Here is an 18,908-nt window from a genome sequence, read left to right on the forward strand (position 1 = left end):
ATTGTTTGTCCGCGGTGTATTTGGATTTCCTTATAACTATCTGTAAACATATAATTGGTAATTTTAAGTATTTTTTAATAGCAAAGCAAACATTCTCATTTGAAATTGCAAGCAATTTGCATACTGAAGTATATCTTGTGTCCTGTTCTCAGCTATACACGAAGTGGAAATTCCGCTTCTATGCAAAATTGCCCGTCCTTATAGGTAGTCGTCCATTAATAAGTTAAATGAAATTCACTTATTAAATGATAAATGCTAACATTTACACATAGTAAGGACCAAAAGTATTTTAAAATGGGTGAGTGCAACAGTATCTGGTCGAAGAATTGGGTACACCCCAAACATTGTTGAATCATATTCGCTTGGTTGGCGTTTTTGACCAATGGCTATTTTTTTTTGATGGATCTAAAACCTAACTGAAATTGCTGATATTTTTAAGAGATACCTTGGAAGTTGCCAAAAATGCTGAAAATCGCACGCTGTTGTAACATCACACCATACTTCATAACGATTAGATAATGCACCGTCAAACGATTAGATAATCGTATCAAACGTATCCCACATATTGGTTACATTATAAGTTATGCTCGTAAACTTAATCGATACTGCTGCTTGTTAATGTCATCGACTACATATTTATCGATTATTTAGTCATCGCCGACAATTCCTAGCGATTGGCCACATTCTAAAATGCTTTACAAACACAGACATTCCGTCCGGATAAACTTATAGTCTGGACGGCACAAAAATGATCAAAAATTCTCGTGGAACAAATGAATATAGAGACAGACGGACAGACTCAGCTGGCGAAAACAGAGAGACCCACATTACTAGAGCTCAATGTTATTATTGACTGATCACATTAAAGTGTAGCTGAAATTACATTCAACTTTTCTTGTAGCAATTTTGTGCAACGATGCTGTTTCATTCTCGTCAATTTGTTGCCCTACAAGCTTTAATAAATTCTTCCTCGCTGACAGTTCGATGGAGAGGTGTAGTGGGGAGCAACTGCAATTATATCTGGGCTAAAATCAACATCAACATGCAACCAATGAACCTTCCAACTGAATAACAATTTTACTTGTCACTCACACACACACACAATGGCAGAGCAACAGGACCGACCTAGCATTCCAGCTGGCTGGTGAAGACAAGCAGTCTTCATGGGTCAGGACCGGAACAGCTTTCAGCCGTGTGTAAATAAATGCCTTTATGAATTATTGACCACGGTAATGAATGGAGTGAATGTTTAGAAAATAACATAATGACAATGGGCGACTGGTCGTATTGAGGCTCGTATATTCCTTTTATGTCTATTTTCGTACCTTTCGTGCGGTTTTTCCACGCACTCAAGCACACACATTCGTTTGGCTTCCTGAAAGTTTGAACAAGGACGTACGTGTTACCCCATACGCCTGGTGGATGTTGGGGATGTATGGGGAAAATATTAAAAATTCTAAATTGTTGTGGTTTCGTCCCAACCACAATGGCAATCGAAGAGTTTCCATACCATAAGGGTGTCCGATGAAGAATCCTTTATACCTGTAACAACTCAGACCCACACACATATAAAAACAGGCATTGTAAAGCGTGTTGATAAGTAGCGGCACTTGTAGACCTGACCACTGTCCTCTGGGTCCTTTGATTGAAATGCCCTGTAAAAGAGCGTATGTGTGTGTGCGTAAAACATTTGTTGCACAAGTGCTAAAATAATGAGTTACACCAGAAGGGCGGAGCTGTAGACAAATGACGCGTTAATGTTTAATGTTGGACACATGCAAAGGTTCAATCAAACAAACTACTGGCTCCTAAACAGTGGACTATTCAGTATGGCTTTGTACTAGGTGGCCAGCCATACTCCCTCGATCTGTATGAATGATTGTACGACGGTTATTATTTCTAAATGGACTCAAAGGAATGCTTTCACAGGACATGATAACTCACCGCTGGCGAAGATGTTACACCACCAGTTTTAACAAATAATTTCTCACAGAGATATCTATTATTCTTAAATTACACTCTTTAGTGTTATTCATTTTAAAATGGAGGAGTAGTAAATTACGAGTATATTCTGAAAGGTAACAAACGAACGGAAAATGTTTAAAGGGATATAATAACTCTGATCGTCAGTAAAATGTTCTAGTCGAAAGATATATGACTCATATTTTGTCCCATCATAATGCGGCTGAAAGCTTAGAAAAAAATATCACTTACCGATATGAATCGCCTGATCTTCACAAGTTCCTCGGGAACCAACTTCCCGTCTGTGGGGATGCCGTTTGTTTCAGTTTCTATTTCGGCGGATTATTTAATTAAATTCGTATTATACGCGTTTCTTTAAGTTTAACTTTAAGGCTACCGCATGCCATTGTCTCTTCTCCTAAAACTGATCTGAAACATTACATAGGTGTATAGATAGTTCCTTCTATTTTTGTTTCCATTTCCCTTTATAACATGTTGTACGTTATGCACGTTAATTCCCCACAAACTGTAATGCATGGTTATGTAGTACAATAGTTGCTCCTTCTAATGCAAGTCTTAAATGTCCTTGTTTTCCGAGTCACGAGAAAAAGAAAACGTTCTAATTTAAGTTTCATTTTGAAGACGATTAAATTGTATTTCACGAGATATTTTTTTTGTGTTTCCCTCATTTCTGTCCATTGACATTTTGGTTTCTTTTCCAATTGCTGGTGGCGAAAAATGCATCTCCATTTTCATCTCAATATCCTCGGAATGACAAGAACACATTGTCTCTGAAGAGTAACAGAAAAAAGTTAATTAAAAGCCAAAAAAAGCACTCAGCTTTTCCACGACAGTGACACTATAGTTATGTCCTTTTCTCTTTGCAAATATTAATGCTTGGACTTGTCGCTTGACAAAAAGTAGTGTATGCGTAAAGATTTTAATTATTAAACAATTCTCAGAAGTTGAAATGCAGTTTTCCTCAGGGATTCAACTCGCACTCCAGTAAATGGTTTTGCTACATTTTGGATCCATTTCTCTGATGGTCATCACTGTCATTGGTGTAATGGAAGAACGGTGACAATTGAAATGAAATCGAATGGAATTCGTTTATTGCCCTATGTATCCTGGGTTGGATTACACGACCTTAATTGAATTGTGTTTACTTTTGACAAACTGGTTGCCAGGCAAAACGACTGGTTGAGCAACGATGTCATATTGAACCGTTTTTTTTAATTTATTTCCAATTCTTATGACATTTTATTAATGAAGCCTCTTCACATCTCTTCCTTACAGATTCATCCATTAATTGTAAGACCGGTAAGTAAGAAGTAATTAAGATACTTTATAACTATGGCATTGTCAGAGAGTAAAACTTTTTGGTATATCAATATCCGCATGCCATTCATTATCCTTGTCGTTGCGAGATGTTAATGCACTATGATAAAAAATGAAAATTCTTTGAATAAGAGGGGGATAAAACCATCACTAGCAATGTCCATTACTGGTAATTATCAATTTCGAATTCTTTTTCTAATGTCATCGTTTATTGCTCTTAATAATATAATGATTAGAGAAGTGTTTTTATCATTTGGAAATTTTATATTTAATAAGAAATAGCTGAATTGTATCGAAAGATTTTGACCATCATTTGAAGATTTTATTTGGTGATCCACATCTACTAACTGCACGCAAAAAAAATAATTCTTTCCTCCCAAACGAAATTTTAGACAAAGTTCGTTTCTCATTTGCTTTTCGCTGTAAGGAAGTGTATTTGGAAGAAAATTATATACTTTTTGTGATAAACGTTTATTCTCTTCCAGGATGTAAAAACAATTTCATAAAGACTAACTCAAAAAAAAACATTGTTTTCCTGCTAATTGCATTTTCCCTCACATCTTTCTCACATCCACGAGGTTTTTTAGTTCTTAACACCTTTTCCTGTAATACCAACAATGTAGAAGAAATTATACGATTTTATAAATTTTTAAATTTTTTTTACCTTTCGCCTGGACGGAGAATCGAACCGCGGACCATGCACTTTGTAAGCCAACACACTAACCACTGAGCTATGTACCTGTTCTGGTCATCAATAGATAATTATCCATATAAGTTATATTTATATAGCATAGCTTGTGGCGCCCACGAAACGAATAAACAAAGTTTATTTAACAGAAGCAAACACTTAGTTTGGCACCGTGGAGCAGTGGTTGCTACGTCCGACTTGCATGCCAAGGGTCGTGGGTTCGATCCCTGCTTCGACCAAAGTTTTTTTTTTTTTTTTTTTTTTTTTTTTTTTTTTTTACATATATTCCAGATATGTTCGGAAGATTCCGAAAAAATGTTCAACATTACATTGTACTATATTAAATTTTGAGCTGTAAAATGTGTCTTATTAAAGACCTAAAGTCAGAAAAGAACAGTGTTTGATATAAACGAAATGGGCTGTGTTGTTTCAAAAATAACTTTTGTTTACTGAAAAAAATAAAAATTTTGTAACAAACGAATTTTTTGGTGATAAAAGTTTAAAAATTTTCGAAGCAATTCAAAAAACTGTAACAAAAGAAAAACGTTTTCGGTACACGTTTTCCAAACGTTTTTTTTTCTTTGCGTGTGTAGGAAGGTAAAACGATAAATGGCTGTGTGATGACGAGATTAGAGCTGCGTAACATATATTATTCTATACAGAAGCGCTCTGCACTAGAAGTTGGCGACCTTTATAATGAATACCATGGACTTGTGCTAGGTCTTTTGGTTGACTTCTGTTGCCAAAGGCGGTAAACTTCCCCAGGGTTAGATTAGATATAGTGGCAGTAGTCTACCCAGTCCGTTGTGATACCACTGTGGTAAATTTCTCTCTTATAAATGGGTGCACCAAAGTGGTTCACAGAATGACTGTATCCTAATGTAGTTACCGCAAAGCGTCCTTATTCCTTTATCGTTTTTTGTTTGTTATCTTAGAAATGTGCTGAATGCAAAATAAAATGTCTACTGGAAACTGAATTAAATTCGAAATTGATTTAAATTCCTTTAAAATTCGTTACAAAGAATCATGTTCTTTATAGACAAATGAACAACCACAAAAAAAAAAAACAAAATTCCTCTCTTAAGCCATAGAGCACAATACCGGAGTCCTTGAAGTGTCTACACTTTTTCTTCTCAATTCTCCAACCATATGAAGTTTATACAGGATTCACATGAGAATGAATTTCCGAAAAAGTGAAGAAATATATAAAGAACTATCAAAGGAAGTCCTTTTCATGTTATCTAAGATTTGGTTTTTGGTAGACATTGTTTTACTCGCCAAACCAAAACAGTTGCACTCTGCCACACAAACCACCCACTTCACATCTCTGGTGGTCGTTGAATACAGATTTAGAGGTCTTGCGATTCGTTTTTTTTGCAACTGGAAAATGGATTATTTATGAGCCTGGACTATCATCTCGGTATGCTCGACTTATTTGTATGTGTGTGTGTAGCATTCCGAATGAAAGTTATGAAATAAATCGCGAACTGAATGTGCATAGCTGGGAAAAAGGGATCCAGGGGATAAGGATTGTCTGAAACTGTAAAAATGAACGACGATGTATGCAACGGAATTAGAAAACTTTTGCCGGAGTTCATTTTCCGTTTTAATGCAACGATGCGCAAGGCGGAAAGTAGGATCCGCAGAGAGAGACAGAGGCGAAAGGGCACAATAAGAATTATGACGATGTTGTCACTTTGCTGATGTATGTACAATTGTGCATATTAAGGCAGTTCACATTTGATATAGAAGAACATGAGATTATGAAGTTCTGAAACCCGAAATAAAGCAAATTTGACAAAGATACTTTTTTGAAATATTTTGTAATCTCTTCCTTAACAGCTAGTGGATAATAAATAAAACATCCTATAAACGTAGCGACTAAAGCTAAATATTAGAGGTAGATAATCGAGAGATGAGTTGAGAGTTACTCTATGGACTCAAGGTTAAAAATTAAGGTATTTAGTTAATTTGAAATCTATTTGAATTCTTACTATAAGTCACACGTAATCACATTTCAAAGAAATTATTTTCAACAGAATAGCAAAATCATTAGGTTTCATGTTCACTGCGAGAATCCGATGAGTTCTAGTTTCACAGAGGCTATCTGGACATACGTGTACATTACAACTATATGCAACAATGTGGCATGTTTGATATAGAGAAAAGTGCAAGAACTCTAATGTTTTGCCCAACAACTTACCTTTTGGTTTTGTTAAAATACAAAAATTTTGAATAATGAATTGAACCAAAAATTCGTTTATTTTCGTATGACACTTTCGGTCCACCCTAATATCATTATCACAAGTTTAAAAAACAACAAAAATATACATGGAACTTTTTCATAGTTAATAGGACAATGCTGTTACAAATCCCGGGGCCAAATATAATTTATTACTCTAAACTCTGTTGTTATATCATGAGATTTTCATACAAAAATCAATAACTAAAAAGTGCTTTAATTTGATATATTTCACAATTTTACTTAAATTCAAAATGTTGGACAAAATGTTGAGGTTTTTGAAAAGTAATGTACACTGAAAAAACAGTGAACCCTTTTCCATTGCAAAATGAACTAAACTGTAGTAATATTGACCATGATTTAGCCCTTAAGATTTTTTTCAACTTGTCTAGTTTATAATTCTCTTAAATTTTAGTTCATCTATAACATTGTATTTTAGTTCATTTTTACAACGCCATAAGATTTATATACCCCTACCAAGTTAAAAAGTCAGTATTATTTTGTTTTACTTGCTTATTTTTTGGGAAACCCGATAATAAAAATTGGTTAACAGTCTCTTTAAAATGTCGACGACTAAACTATTTTTAAATCAATCATTCCACAGTACAGAGAAATTAAATAATTAAAGGAACAACAAACTGTTTTACTATTATGAAAATTTTCATACATTAAAATTAAACTTTCTTTAAGCAACAGTACTTTATTATAAAAACTTATGATGAAAGTTCTTAATACAATGTTTTTTGTGAATAAAAATTATGACCACGTGGAACAGAGAGTAGTTCATTTGAACTCGCTGTTTGAACATTTTGACTTATCCTTGTTTTATTCATCGTAGGTAATTTTTTCACATATCTTGCTGGAAAAAAAATGGAAGCAATGATGAAAATTGTTAAAAATTAACACCATGTAATGAAATATAATTTTTTAAATCTTTATTTTAGCTTGTAACTTACCATATTTGGGGGCATTTTATCAAATGGTGTAAGGAATTCAACTTTTCTTTGGAAAACGTATCTCATAAAATTTGTACCTGAAACAATTAGAGAAATAATGAAGTATTTTATATAAACTCATGAAACTGTGTTGTTATCGATGTGAAGGATATAATAAAATAAATATTCTAGTTGAAAGAAAGACAAAGTTTTAATATAAAACTTACCAATTCTCTATTAAATTGTACGCTGAGGGGAAATATAAAAAGTTGTCCAAATTTATGTATTTGGGTTACTCTGAAATTAAATATATATTTTTTACATTAATTAAAATTATTAAATAGGTTTCCAAAAAATCTAATGAAAAAAATAATAATATGCATAAAAATATTATGGTTAACCCTAGACAGTCATCATTTGTCAAAATGACGACACGTAATTTCATTTTCGATTTAAAATGCATTTTAGTCTTTTGGAAAATGGTAAATTTAAGTTATACTAACTCGACCGTTTTATGAATTTTTGTGTTATACTACTTAAAACCAAATTGAATAAGAAAATAAATTCAAGTTTGGTTCACTTTTTCGCTCACGATGAAAATTATAGCGTCTTGAAATGAGCCGTAGTCAAAATGACGAAGGATGACGTTAATGTACAAAAAATAAGAATGACTGTACAGGGTTAAAAGAAAGTTAAGGAATCCTTACCAATTCACTATTAAATTACAAGCAAATTTCCAAATTTTTAAGGGGTTATTCTGAAATTAAATATTTGTTTTTTACATTAAAAATATAACATTGGTTTCCAAAAAATTTGATTAAAGAAATACTAACATAAGGTATTAAAAACCTGTAATTTTGATGATAAAAAGGTCATAAAAACGTAAATATTCTAGTTGAAAGAAAGCTTATTTTTAAAAGAAAACTTACCAACGCTCTATTTTTTAAATTTGTTTGAATCCATCTGGAGTTGCTCTGAAATTAAATATTGCTTTTACAACAAAGAAAAACATTAAACTGGTTTCCAAAAAAATTAATTAACAAATAGTAATATACATAAAAAATATTCTTTTTAAAAGAAATCCATATTAAAAAAATACTTACCAATTTATGACTAAACTGTACGCTGAGATATAACAAAAAATTTCCAAATTCATCTGGAATTGAATATTAATTTTTTATATTGAATAATGAAAATTTCAATACACCTTCAATTCCAACATATTTTAATAAATATTCTTAATAACTTTTTTCTAAACTACCGATAAAATATTAATAACTTTCATTTAAAAGGTTTAATAAACAAACACCAATATATGTCTCAAAAATCCAAAATATTCCATGCCTTTATATTCCCTTGTTGCATACCTGCTTAAAAGATGCAACAACCCACGCCAACGCCAACTGTACAACTGAAGCATGCCAAACAAAACCAAGCAAAGCCAAAACATCCCTACAACATGTGCCTTTATTGAAAACAACACCTCATCCAGCCAAAAACCATCAACGAATAACAAACACACGCACACACAAACCACTAAATGAACAAAAATAAAAACAACCCCACGCTCATGTATACACAACAAAACTCAAGTAACATCATCTTTACATTAATCACATTCCACTATTCCGATAAAGATCTCTGTACTATGCATTAGTTCATCGCATCTGCTGACAATTTACTCTAAGAATAATATTCGTAAAGGCACACCAGTTTATGAACGATGAAACGTTTAACTTAAAGTTTGCAAAATTTTCATGAAATGTTATCTACCATTTTTGACGAAAATGTCTATAAATTTAATTACATGTGAACTAAAAATATTTCATTGGGTAATTTTTTACCAACAATTATTAACTATAGGAATTGTCAGTAAGAAATTGCTATCCACTTTCAAGTTCATTTTTCGTAAAAAAATATTTTCTCATACAAAAAAATCTTATAGTAAATTGCACTTATTATTTAGAAAATACTTTACATTTCACAAGTAGTTTTATAGCATGACAAACGAATTTTTAACTACCAGTTAAGAAATTTTTTAAGGAAATTTCCATCGTATTTTGTAGGCCGTGAACTAAACGATTGCTACTTAGAATTTGTAAAATTTCCTTTCGAGTAGTTAATTTTCGTTGAAGATACGAAAAATGAACTAAAATTCTGGAAAATTCTTGTAATAAATTATTGTAAAAATCTTCTTAAATTTACGAGACACTTTTTTTTCTGTGTAGTTTCGAAATAGGGCTCATGCTATACATGTTATTTTTCAAATTTCCCAAAGGACTGAACAAGACCATTCGTTTTATTCGAAATTGAGAAAAATTAACAAGAACTTACTACACTGAAAAAAAAAAAACAGTTAACCCACCAGGCAAGAAATTTTTAGTTCATTTTAGAAAAAATAGATTAACTTTAGAAAATTTTAACTAAACTGTATTAGAAACGCAGATGTCACGCCGATTTCACAAAACTTAGTACATAATTTTCGCCAAATTCCAGAAAATTTATTATATAAAATTATTATTTTTCACTTAAGGTGGGTATTAAGTTCGACTTTTTTCACTAAAGTGAAAACTAAAACAGTAAAAAAAGGCATAAAATTATACATATTTGTTGCAGATTTTATTATAACTTGTTGGGGAATAGCCCAAAGCAAGTTTTCACAAAGTTTGTATTCCTTAAAAAGTATTATTAGAGAAAAGTAATCGTGAAAAAATGGAGATTTTAGCGGCTAAACTCGAACTTAATACTCACCTTAAAGGTGGGTATTATGTTCGAGTTTAGCCGCTAAAATCACCATTTTTTCACTATTACTTTTCTTACTAAATCCACTTTAAGGAATACAAACTTTGTGAACATTTCCTTTGGGCTATTCCCCATCAAGTTATAATAAAATTTGCAACAAATATGTATAATGTTATGACTTTTTTTACTGATTTAGTTTTCACTTTAGCGATTTTAGCGGCTAAACTCGAACTTAATACCCACCTTTATTAAAGAAAATTTCGTAGTTTGAAGGAAAAATTTGTAGTTAAAAATTGCAAAAATTTCTTTAGTGCCATACGAAGTTCAAGAACTTAATACCCACCTTTATTAAAGAAAATTTCGTAGTTTGAAGGAAAAATTTGTAGTTAAAAATTGCAAAAATTTCTTTAGTGCCATACGAAGTTCAAGATGGGCGCATTATTGGTAAAATTTACAAATTTTAAGAAATTCTGAACTATTTTGTGGGAGACACGAAATAGTTAATTTTTCATTTGTATATAATTTTTTCCTCTGTTTTAGTTAATTTAAATAACGTACGCAAACACTTATTAAATTATATATATATATATATATATATATATATATATATATATATATATATATATATATATATATATATATATATATATATATATATATATATATATATATATATATATATATATATATATATATATATATATATATATATATATATATATATATATATATATATATATATATATATATATATATATATATATATATATATATATATATATATATATATATATATATATATATATATATTATAAAATTATTATTAGCCATGGAAAGTCATTCTTAGAACGTAATAATTCCATGAACTAAAATAGAACTAATCGCCTTTAGTGAAATAAAGGGGTTCACTTTTTTTTTGAGTGTAAGATTTATTAAAATTTAATAATTAATTCTTTTAAAGCATGGAACAAAGAACTCATTCCCTAGAAATTTATCTCATACAGATTCGGATTGCTTTGCCATATGGCATTTGTGGTAAATGGAATTGTGTGACAAGGACACCATCAAATTACGCTGGGAGATTTTGTGTTTTAATTATCATCATTGGAAATGTGCTGATGGATGAAAAAGGATATTCAAAAGAAGCAAAGAACATCACTAGCGGGCATGCAAAAGTATAAATACAGCCCTTAATATTCATAGGCATTTTTGTAATTAATTTATATTTTTTAACCCATTATTTGCATATTCATGATGCAAAATAATTTAATTGCATGGCAGTGAGCTTTCCACATCCGTCCGTAAATATTGGTAGTTAATATTGCACACACATCAATTTGATATGGAGACATGTTGACTAATGGATTGCAAAGTTTATATAACGTATTCAAAAATATAATTTAATTTATTTCACTATAAATTTCACATATCTTTTCGCCGTGATACTTCTCCGTGTGTGTCTGATAACATAAGCAAATGATAAAATGTGTGTTCAATAATCGATATTTTTATTTGGTTACTTCTACTACCAATATGGATTCATTCACGCGTTACAGCCAACAAAATTCCCTTTCCTGTTATATAACGAAAGAAAGAAAAAATAAGATTTTCAATTTTTCACATGAGTTCTGTTTTCCTTGTGAGCAAGTTGCCATCCATAAAGTGCATGAACAAATGTTCAATAATTTATCACTGCATTTGTTACTTCAATAACTCCTTCCTTCCATCCTTCCGGTCTTAGCAGCTCCTTGGTCTTTGGTATATTTTACCTTAGCAGTTGGCAGGGCTTTCAGTCTCACGTCCATAGTAAACTCGCCAAATTTAGTGTGCAAGAAAATATTTAAAGGCTGATTTTTTTTCATAACCTTGAACATTTCCATAGAGATTTTTTTGTTTCCTAGAAAAGAAATAAATACGGCTTTTAACTTATTCCATTGGGTTGGTAAAAATACTTTTTTTTTTAAATTTTTGTAAAAGCATGTTCAAGCATTGAGCGGTACATAACAGATTCCCAATTTGTAGACAATTAAGAACTGCGGCCCTAAAAATATTTTACTTCAAAAATGGTTTTGCGGTTTATGCTGCAGAGATTCTTCCCTAATTTGAAGATCATATGGCCAATCTATAAGACATCATGTTGTAGGAGTGGGTTAGGTATTTGTAGCAGCCCGTTGTTTCAAGTACTCTCAGTGGACTATTCAGCCCATTGAGATATCGTGGGTGCTGAACGTCTCTCTTATTAATTAGTGCTGCCCAAAAGCCGTATCGGAACTGCTTTTCGCATGACGGTGAACCCACTAAGAGAAAATTTGAAATATCATCAGAAGGGAGGGGGCCTAGGCTCTCCTGACATTTTTCTCACCCAGAGTAAAACGGTCTTGGCTAACCAGAGTCCAAACAGAAAAACTTTTTGGTATTTGGTGAACACTGGTACTGAAGCCATGAGCCTTTGTGTGTAAGATGCTCATGCTAACCATTTAACCACGATGACTCCCAATTGCAGGACTATCAAGGATATATTTTAATTGTGGAATCCCAAACGTTTTTTAATATCATCATTGACTATTTCTTTTGAGTGTATAATTCTTGAAAAACGTATCCCCTTTGTGAAAATATCCCGTCTATCAAACCCCATTATTTTCTCCATACAAAAATTAGGATTTAAAAGTTTCTCGATATATCACAAAGTATGTTAGGTATACGTTTGAAAATTTGGAATTTTCACAACACAACTCCACATCATAGAGAGATTACATGCAACAGTTTTCCCTCCATTAACAAACGGCCAAGATTAGGACAAATGCCATTTGGTTCGCTTAAGCGTATAATTATTGCATTTCATAGCCCTAAATTGTTGGCACTTTAGAGCCATAAAACATTAAATGGTTCGTTGTTAGTTGAAGTGCCTCTTACATGCTACCAATAGCAGAAAAAAGTGGAAATAATTTCAAATACATCGTTTTGTGGAAAGTGCGATACAATTGCCACTATTTTCATTATTTGTGAGGAAATATATTTCACTCGGTCCTGTGGCCACTATAGCTGTATTGGTAGTTACTCCTATCGACTTGCAATGTCAAGCATCTTGGGCTTAAGAGAGCACGGGGTGGTGGTCGCTCCCTTCTCAGAATGTCCCACTCACTCTTGAATGCAATACGGATGCCAAGTTTTTGTAAATAAATCTTTTGCTGGATCTTCCTATGGGCTAAGCCATTAAAATGACTCTGCTTCAGCCGAGAATTGAGTTATATTTTTTGGCTTAACTCAGCTCTGCAGTAGTGGGATGGACCCAAACCCCATCGCCCGTTAGGGAAGCAGCAACATTTTGCGGTGCTAGTGACAATGGCAGTGGCAGCATCCGCTGTCAGGGTATCATGACAGATGGCATTATCTGTAATAATTTTCAATTTACCACAGAGTTAATGTTCACACACATAAATAAAGAGAGACCAGCACATACAAACACACACTCACAGATACGTCTATCAGTCTTCACATCCCTCCATTGGCCCCTACATAAACAAAATAAGGGCTCTTGTCCTGGTGTTAGTTGGCATCATAGCTAGCTGTCTGTTGTCCGCTGTTCTAACATTCATAATATTTGGCTCATAATGGATGGATGGGCTCCTACTTAGATGCAGAGAACTAACGCACACACACACTCTCACTTATCTTTGGGGATTAATAATTTTTGGAAAATATGACCATCATTATTTTTTATCTTCTCGGCAGTTCTTCAATGCCGTAAGTACTTCATAAATGAAGACAGACAGGTGGTATTTGCTTTATTATAAATGGGGAAGACTTCAATGCAATCGGACTATTCGGTATTGAAAACGTACTAAATAATCAACTGGAATAAATCACTGTCCTTGCGTTTATTTATTAATCCTCCAATAAAAGCGTCATAAAATCGTTGGCCTAAGAATTTCTCCGATTATTGAAAGAACTTTTTTTTGTTCCAGTGCTAGCAAAGCAATTCCGTAAATCATTTCGGCCATTGTCATTTGCTTGCTTTTCGCTTAAAAAGCAATTACTTAACCGCCATAATATTTTGTTGGTCTCCTTTGGTTCCTTTTTTCTGGTTCTGGTTCAATTTAAAAAGGAACCTGGCGTCAAGATTTTTATATTTTTAACGTTTGTGCAAATTAAGCAAATAGTTTTGTCGCCTAATGCTCTAAAGAAAAGTAAATGGATAGCTATTCCCCATCCTTTAGACAAACCCATTAAAAGTCATTGTTTTCATAGCCAGCTACAATCAAGGAAAGCACTTTTATAACTATAGCGGGTTGGTAACTATTAAATAATTTTATGTTTGCAATGAGACTGACAAAGGCAGTGTTGATAAATTTACGCATCGATGGAGTGGAATGAAGTTAAAGCGTTTGGAAATGGAAAAATAAAATTAATTTTTGCATTAACCCTATGTAGACTACTTATAAATACTTAACGGGTCCTTAAGTTAGATCAATGAGAGCTGTCCAATTCTGCTGTTAGTTCATTGATAAGTGATCGAGTTTTTACAGCTGAGTCCGAAAAACGTGTCGCACACCACTAGTACTAAGAGGAAAGATTTGAAGTATTTAGGTGTAAACGATATGAGGGTGCAGCGTGGCCACAACGAAATTCTATTTTGAAACAAAATTTTTCCAAAGTAGGACCGTAATCTTTGGTTGAATGCGGTATGTTACGTGATATCGATATTCATCTAACAATGGCAGAAAAAAAATCATGTACATCTGCCAATATTTATATAGCTCCATATTAAGTAACTCATACCAAACAACAAAGCTTAGCCGAAAAAGTACGGAAAATTTTCTTTTGAAATTCGAAAGTGTTGCAAAATTGGCACAGATGCTATGAATTTAACATGGACTTATCATAGGACGGAGGTCCACCATTTCAACAGCAATTGCACTGAATTTGTTTCACTTCTAAGGTGTGATTTGGATGTGAATTCAATTTGAATAATTTTTTATGCATTCTACCACTTGTCTGAAACGTATGACTTCAACTATTCTCAAAAATTCGCAATTTTCTGGCATTAGCATTTTTTCGAAACAAATTTGTACACTCAAAAAGAAGTGAACTTTCTATGTCACTAAAGCCAATTTAACTTTATTTTAGTTCATGGAATTATTATGTTTGGAGAAGGTTTCCTTTACTCTAATAATTTTTTGCGTACGTTAGTTAAATGAACTAAAAAACGGGAAAATATACACAAATTAAGCATAGTGATTTACTAAATTCGTATTTCACATAAAATAGTTCATTCAAATTTGTAAATTTTACTACAAAAGCGTCCATCATGAACTTTGTATGTCACTAAAGACCTTCTTGCAATTTTGAACTTCAATTTTTTCCTTCAAACTATAAAATTTTCTTTAAAAAGGGAAAAAATTATCTATGTCTAATAAATTTTCTTGAATTTGTCGAAAAATATTTACTTATTTTTGTGATATCGGCGTGATGCCAGCGCTTGTAATACTGTTTAGTTAAAAATTTCAAAAACCATTCAAAATTATTGTTGTTTTTGATCTCAGCTTAAAACCATGCAGTGACTAAACTACAAGTGTAGCTTAACCAACAGAGGAAAAGTAGGCTTGTCAAATTTATTTGGGCAAAGCCCTATAGACTGCAAGATGGTTGAATGTACAGCTGTTTCGGAATTACCACATTCCTCATCAGCATCCTCTACTTAACCAACAGAGGAAAAGTGTGCTTGTCAATTTATTCTGATAATTGGTTGATAGTTTTGCTGCAAGTAGAGGATGCTGATGAGGAATGTGGTAATTCCGAAACAGCTGTACATCCAACCAAGTTGCAGTCCATAGGGCTTTGTCCAAATAAATTTGACAAGCCTACTTTTCCTCTGTTGGTTAAGCTACACTTGTAGTTTAGTCAATGTATGGTTTTAAGCTGAGATCAAAATCAACAATAACGATTGAAGAGAAACCAACAATAACAAACAAAACTATTCAACATTTTCTAAAATTAATCAAAAGTTTTCTTCCTGGTGGGTTCACTGTTTTTACAGTGTACATTTTATTATTTCTTACACTGTTTTTAACCTATTTGAATCATTTATACTTACAATTGTCCATTAAAAAACTCTAAAAGAGCTTCCTGTGGAGTTAAAATAAAGAACTTTTTTTGGGAGGACATTTTTGGAAGTGCTTTTAAAGTTGCACCTTTAGAACTACTTCCAATTTTTTTTGTATATAAACTTCAAGTGCCGATCATTCGATCAGCAAAATATTTTTATCTTTAGCCATAATTGGAAGTCACATATAACTTCATCCATACCGGTCTATACATTAAAAAAAATATTGTCGTGAGGTCAAAGATTTCATGTCTTTAAAATACGAATGCAAATTTTGCTTAGCATAGAAGACGCATTTCTCTAATATAAAGTGTTTTTCCTTGTCCAAAAGTCGATAAACTTTTCAATGAATTCGTATTGTCCTTATAATTATGTGATTTGACTTAAAAAGGGGGAGGTCAACTCGACTTTCATAATTCAGAAAAATTCTTTAAATTTAATGAAATTGTCTTTAAATTTGTTGTCTTTTTGCATATTGGCTAGAAAGCAAAACATCGTTCAAATATAGGACATGTTTTTCAAAACTTTATTTTAAAGAGGTTTTTTACTTGAAGCATAGCATAATTTCTACTGGAAGTCGAGTCTTAATTTGAAAAATAAAATTGTCGTTAACTCGTTTTTAAAGGACTTTGATAGCATATGAAGAAAAAAAGCTGAGAAAGCGAAAAATTTAAATTTGCTTGCTAGAAGCAAGTACACAAAACCCAAATTTAAAAGAGAATTGTGTCTTAAAAGTATCCTTACTTGTATTCTCCGCTTCTTTGGCTCGGAATCAATACCGAAACTTTTAAAGTAAAGACAAAATCTTTGGAACCGGAAATGCGTTTTTTTCAGTGTACCTTCATACAAAAACGATACCCAAATTTAACTTATTGGCCTTCCTAGAGATTCAGTTCAGTCGCGATCCTCTCGATACGTGACGTTAGTATTCAGTTTCTTACAGCAACACAAAAAATGATCCATATCGATTCATATTTAGATTTTACCACTACATAAACCGACCAATAACTAAAGTGATTTTCCAAATGTAGTAGTAGTTCTCGAGTAAAGAGTAAAATCTTTAAATTTGACATTACTGTAGAACCGCAGTCCTATGTTAATAGGTGCCTACATACATATAAATTTATATACTTTTACAAAATAATACCAAAAGACCTAAATAAGTTAAGTAATGAAATTAAGAAAACAGTTTTTACTTTGAAGTATTTGTTATATTTTGGACTTATAAGCTGGCATTTATTTGTATGCGACAAGCTTTGTTAATGTACTGCAAAAAGATAATGCAAATTCAATAAACGAGATCTGCATCATAATTTTAAGTTTGTGGCTCCTTGCCTTTATTTTAAAGAAGCCGCATCTTTGGCTCGGAATCAATACCGTAAGGGAAGGAACTAAGTTAACTTTTTTAAGCTTGTAAAAGAATATGTATATAAATCTTCCTTGATATCTGATTTATTGATTGAACTACGTACTACGATACTTGTTTGCTGATTTTACATAAATTCATATATACTAGTTTTTTTGGTTAATTATATTGGATAGTCCTAAAAATTAGTGGCATTAAATGCAAAACGGTTTTAATAATTCAAAAACTTAAAATAAAGCCAAGAAGACTAAAACAATAAAATTTATTGTAAAAATATTACGATTGTTTCCCATAAAATTTGTTTCATAGCCAGTATGATCCTCTGTCCATCATTCAAGACAATTCCATTTTAACTTTATCGCCGATAGGGTTCTTAAAATTCGTTAAATGCTTCAAGCCATAAAAACCCATGACCATGGTGGATGTCGCACGATTTTCTCCAAGCAAATTCCTTTGATTTTCCCATTTACTTTTACCTCTTCGCAAAGTTCTCATTGTGGTTGTTGTTATTCTTAGTGAGTTTTTATTTTGGGATACCCAGACACAATGCCACATCACACCAGCAGCGGCCGTCTCATTCGTGGAAACAATGCGTTGACTCAAAGGGAGGTGTTGTGGAAAAAAAGTGTAAAATCAACAAATCGTAAATCAAAATTCATTCCCCCAAAACAGACTTGATGGCGTCTTGTGTGTCGGAAATGTTCCGGAATAGCAACACAAAGGCACTGGCAGACGCAATTGCAGTGTTAGTTGCTCCGCATCAACCATGCGAAAATAATCCACTAACTAACCAATATTTAACCTGGTTTCCGTTCTTTGATTACTCATGCTTCGCTTGGGGTGAATGTATGAATTAAAATTTAATGGAGAAATGCATCGATGTGTTCACACGTGAATGCGTGTGTACAGCCAGTAATTCATGCTCTTGTCAACCGCATATCTCTTAAGTGAAATGCTCTCGTTATTTTCATCGCAATAAGGTGTTGAATTTGATTTACATGTTTGGTAGTTTGGTGATACTGGAACATGAATTTATTATGTCTTGGTAATGGTACATGTTTTTCGTGACATGCATATTATTAAACGCCTGCAACATAAGTGTGCTAACATAACGCGGCTGACGATTGCTGGAGGGAGAGTATTTTTGAACCCTCATACCGGTTCGACCAGTTTCTTAATATTTTAGTCTTCTGAAGCTCCTCCATAGGTGGATACTTACTCGGTGTGAAGTGGTACACAGTGCGATGAGATAAAAGATAAGATCAAAATTCTATTCATACTCTGATTTCAAATTGAAAACTCTTTTTGCTGTCTCAAAAAAAGGGTTCTTCCTTTTCCTATTGGAAGTGTGGCCACAGGACTTACTATGGGTGAAACATTTAGACCTGTAGTCGGCTCTATGGAGTGATTTCTTCGCGTCCATTGCAAGCAATTAAACCTTTTCCTTTGAATATTTCTATTTTTATTTTAACACAACTATAAGTATGGTGGGGTGTAAAAGTTAACAATCAGTGTCTTCATCATCACCAACT

The 18,908-nt window shown here is 32.6% G+C and overlaps 1 protein-coding gene across 16 annotated transcripts in view; it reads left to right on the plus strand.

Annotated features, from left to right (window-relative positions):
• B4 (imaginal disc development protein B4) overlaps positions 1–18,908 on the plus strand; it is a 350,112-nt gene that overhangs the window by 151,937 nt on the left and 179,267 nt on the right. For all 16 annotated transcript variants that reach the window (XM_075293008.1, XM_075293015.1, XM_075293006.1 and 13 more), the window contains one exon: positions 3,259–3,282. The gene's annotated coding sequence lies outside the window, so the exon portion shown is untranslated. The remainder of the gene's footprint in view (positions 1–3,258; positions 3,283–18,908) is intronic.

Source organism: Haematobia irritans, chromosome 2 (genome assembly GCF_050003625.1).
Source record: "Haematobia irritans isolate KBUSLIRL chromosome 2, ASM5000362v1, whole genome shotgun sequence".
NCBI lineage: Eukaryota > Metazoa > Arthropoda > Insecta > Diptera > Muscidae > Haematobia > Haematobia irritans.